The sequence below is a fragment of the Octopus bimaculoides genome, chromosome 29, assembly GCF_001194135.2.
Source record: "Octopus bimaculoides isolate UCB-OBI-ISO-001 chromosome 29, ASM119413v2, whole genome shotgun sequence".
NCBI classification, from domain to species: domain Eukaryota; kingdom Metazoa; phylum Mollusca; class Cephalopoda; order Octopoda; family Octopodidae; genus Octopus; species Octopus bimaculoides.
The window spans coordinates 11,714,139-11,718,130 of record NC_069009.1 but is presented as its reverse complement, the minus strand read 5'-3'; the positions used below and the strand labels follow the sequence as shown (position 1 = coordinate 11,718,130).

General features: G+C 35.3%; 1 protein-coding gene across 1 annotated transcript in view; it reads left to right on the top strand.

Annotated features, from left to right (window-relative positions):
- Positions 1–598: 598 nt before the first annotated feature.
- LOC106874688 (uncharacterized) overlaps positions 599–3,992 on the top strand; it is a 13,750-nt gene continuing 10,356 nt past the window's right edge. The window contains exon 1 of the mRNA XM_052977919.1: positions 599–866. The gene's annotated coding sequence lies outside the window, so the exon portion shown is untranslated. The remainder of the gene's footprint in view (positions 867–3,992) is intronic.

The following is a 3,992-nucleotide window of genomic DNA, read 5'->3' as shown; positions in this document are numbered from 1 at the left end:
AACATTAATATCCTCCACCATCATCACTACAAGAACTGGAGACTGTTTTAGCTGAAGAATGGACAAAAATTCCTTTGGGAACAATTCAAACTTTGTATGAGTCCATACCACGTAGAATTCAAGCTGTAATTACTTCCAAAGGCGGTCCTACCCCATATTAAAATAAATCTGTTTGAAATTTTAAGATGTTTCCATTATTTTGTCCAACCACTATATATGTATAAATATATGAATATAGGCATATGCACACACCATTTTATATATGTGTGTATGTATGTACGTATATGCCCATGTGTGTGTATATGTGTATATGTGTTTGCATAAATATGTACATGTATTAAATCATTTCAAATATATTTTTTCTATGTAAAGAAATTTTGCAAAAAGAAAGTAAATGGTTGAAAAACAGTAAACTTTTTTATAGTTAAAAGTGGGATGGTTGTGGTGGTTGTGGTGGTGGTGGCAATGTTGGAGATGACGTAGACATTGAGATAAAGAAAGAATATAGAACTGAATGGGAGGCGGGGGGAGAGATATATTATTCACACTGTGTGTGAGAATGCTGGGTAACATCGACATACATACACACTGCAACACACACATACCCGTTAATCAAACATATACCCACAGCAATATACACACCCGCCAACAGAGACACTAGAACAAAGATAAACACACACAGACATTTAAACAAAGATATACAGAAATATATCAAAGTAACACCCACATATTTATAAACTTCCGTATGCTTCATTATACATAACCCATCGAAGAGTCGCATAATTCTTTCTGCTGTTTCAACGAACAGAACTCGCAAGATTTTAGAAGGACTTCAGGCTGAAATTGAACCCTAAATATTATTTGAGGTAAATATTATTGTATTAACACATTTACATCGTTAAACACTCATTACAACCATTTCAAACATATATATCCTTTTATATTAAACATTATTATAATTTCATTCAGTATTTTATAGACTAGAAACTGCTAAAGCATTTTACAAGCGTTACATTACAAGTAAAACATTTTGGCATTCTTTCGATACAAGTACTAGAAATGCCAAGCGAGCACATGCATTTGTTTACATCAATTCGGCATTTTCCGTAAGGAAAGAAACATAGAAAAAGAAAAAAAGCAAACATAAACACACTCTCTCTCTATCCATCTATCTATCTCTTCTATATGTATGTATACATATATAGAGAAAGAGGGAGATTGGGGGGGGGGGCGAGGTAATGATATAGATAAAGCTTGGTGTGTATATATGTATGTATGTATGTATATATATATGTGCGTGTGTATGTACATATATATATATATAGTTTAACGTTTTTTTTTGTGATGCCCTGTACCCATATATGCATGTATGTATACATATAGATGTAGGTATGTACATATATGTATGGATATATGCATATATAGAAAGAGAGAGATAAATAGATAGAGAGAGAGAAGCCGAGAGATAACTGACATGTGTTTTAAAGGGAGGGGGAAGAGAGATAGAGAGAGAGAGAGTGTGTGTGTGTTTATGTTTGCTTTTTTTCTTTTTCCCTGCTGCTTAACAGAACAAAGAAACTCTTCCCTTCTTTCCCTCTTCCCTTACGGAAAATGCCGAATTGATATAAACAAACGCTGACAAAAAAAAAAGGATTAGTATCGAAAGATACCTGGGTCTTTGAGAATGGCGACTAGGAGGAAGACAGTCCCAAAACGAGAGACCTAACACGAATGTATACAACAGATAAATCCTTTGCTAAAAAGAGCCCAAGGACTATGTGGTCCTGTTAAAACAGGTGATAAATTAAGTCTTATATCCAGGTTGGTTACACTGGGGTTTCAACTCAGATCACAAAAGACCAGAATAAATACACCAAGGCATCTTGTCCAATGTTTAATGATTACATAAGACCAACGCCTCAGGCTGCTTTTTTATTTATCGATCCTTGCAGGATAACAAAGCAAAGTTGATCTCGCCAAAATTTGAACCTAAAGCATAAAAACCACAAGGTATTAACCCCAACGTTCTAACGACTCTACTAAAATTCATCTTTACATTCCTTCAATGAACGAAGCTACTTTAAAATGATTTCTGCTTTAATATTTAATTCTGAATTTGCGGTGAGCTGGCGGAATGAGTACCGCGCCGGATAAAATGCTTAGCTGCACTTCTTCCGCCTTTACGTTCTGAGTTCAAATTCCACCAAGGTCGACTTTGTCTTTTGTCCTTTCAGGGTCGATCAAATAAGTACCAATTGAGCAATGGGGTCAATGTAATTGACTTACCTCGTCCCCTGAAATTGCTGGCCTTGTGCCAAAATTTGAAACAAATATTTAATTATTAATTTAAATGTAATTGTTCGGGTAACTTAATTTGTATTTATATCTTAAAGTAAACAAGAAGAATTGTTTGATTATTAAATATTTTGGTGACAGCATATATATTTTTTAATCGCCCTATGTTTATTCTATGTTAACCTTTTAATGTGAAATGCATTGAATATGTTTTCTCTCCTTCGTGAATATTATTTACCAGACGGATGGCTTCTGAGAATTATTTCACATTACCTGGATATAATAAATTCTATTTATAACCTAGAACGGACTCTCTAAACTGCTGTTAGACAATGACTGCTTATAGGAGGGTCATGGCTAGGGTTGCTAGATAAGAATTAAGTTAAACCCTAACAATAGGAAACATAATTTTAATCTATTTTGAACAGATTTCAAATATATTTCCTGCTTATAGAAACAATTTTAATGTTTTAATATTTCAGCTTGATAAGGCGGTGAGCCGGCAGAAACGTTAGCACGCCGGGCGAAATGCTTAGCGGTATTTCGCCTGTCGTTACGTTCTGAGTTCAAATTCCGCCGAGGTCGACTTTGCCTTTCTGGGTCGATAAATTAAGTACCAGTTACGCACTGGGGTCGATGCAATCGACTTAATCCCTTTGTCTGTTCTTGTTTGTCCCCTCTATGTTTAGCCCCTTGTGGGCAATAAAGAAATAAGAAACGTTAGCACACAGGCGAAATGCTTAGCGGTATTTCGTCTGTCTTTACGTTCTGCGTTCAAACTCCGCCGAGATCGACTTTGCCTTTCATCCTTTCGGGGTCGATAAATTAAGTACCAGTTGCGTACTGATGTCGATCTAATCGACTAGCCCCCTCCCCCAAAATTTCATGCTTTGTATAGAAAGTTAAAGAAGTGATGTTTAAATTCTCAATCGCAGAATAATGCTAATAATATAGCCTGAACAGGATAAACTATCCCTATTTTTGCAGAGAAAAGTGTAGGTGGCCAGCTGTGGACTCGAACTCACATCCCCGTCATTACATGTGACGATGCTTTTGCCGATTAAGCTAAACTCACCACAGAAAAGAATATTTCAACTTGATAAGGCAGTTAGGTGACAGGAACTACTCGACTTGTGTCAAATTTGAACCAGTATTTCAACTTTATAATAGCTTTTTGACATTATAAGACTTAAACATTCTCTGAAGTATAAAACGTGAAAATGTTTAATAGGTAATCTTCAAGTTTAGGGGGGTAAAAAAATAGATAAAAATATTCAAGGGAAGTAACTGAACGTCTTACCAGTATTCTCCGTTCTACTCTGTTTATAAATAAATCACACACGTGATTTGATTGACGTTAACTGTTTATATATAAATCACACACGTGATTGAATATCATAGTTTCTTATGAGAAATCGAAAATGCCTCGTGGAAGACCGGCTGCACAACATCTTATTGTTGCTGAAAACGAAATCCTCAATCTCATCCTATCTACATGAATTTCTATGACGAAATTCAATCCTAAAAGAATAAACATTTGTTTATTTTTTGGCCGCCATTTCTGAAGTGTATAATGTTGAGTAGGTGAATTTCTAGAACTGCATGGTGACCCTCACTCGGCGAGGTCGTGTTCATTGAAAATAGATATATTTTAATGAAATTTTCTACAGTGCAATATATTCAAACATCTGGAGCAT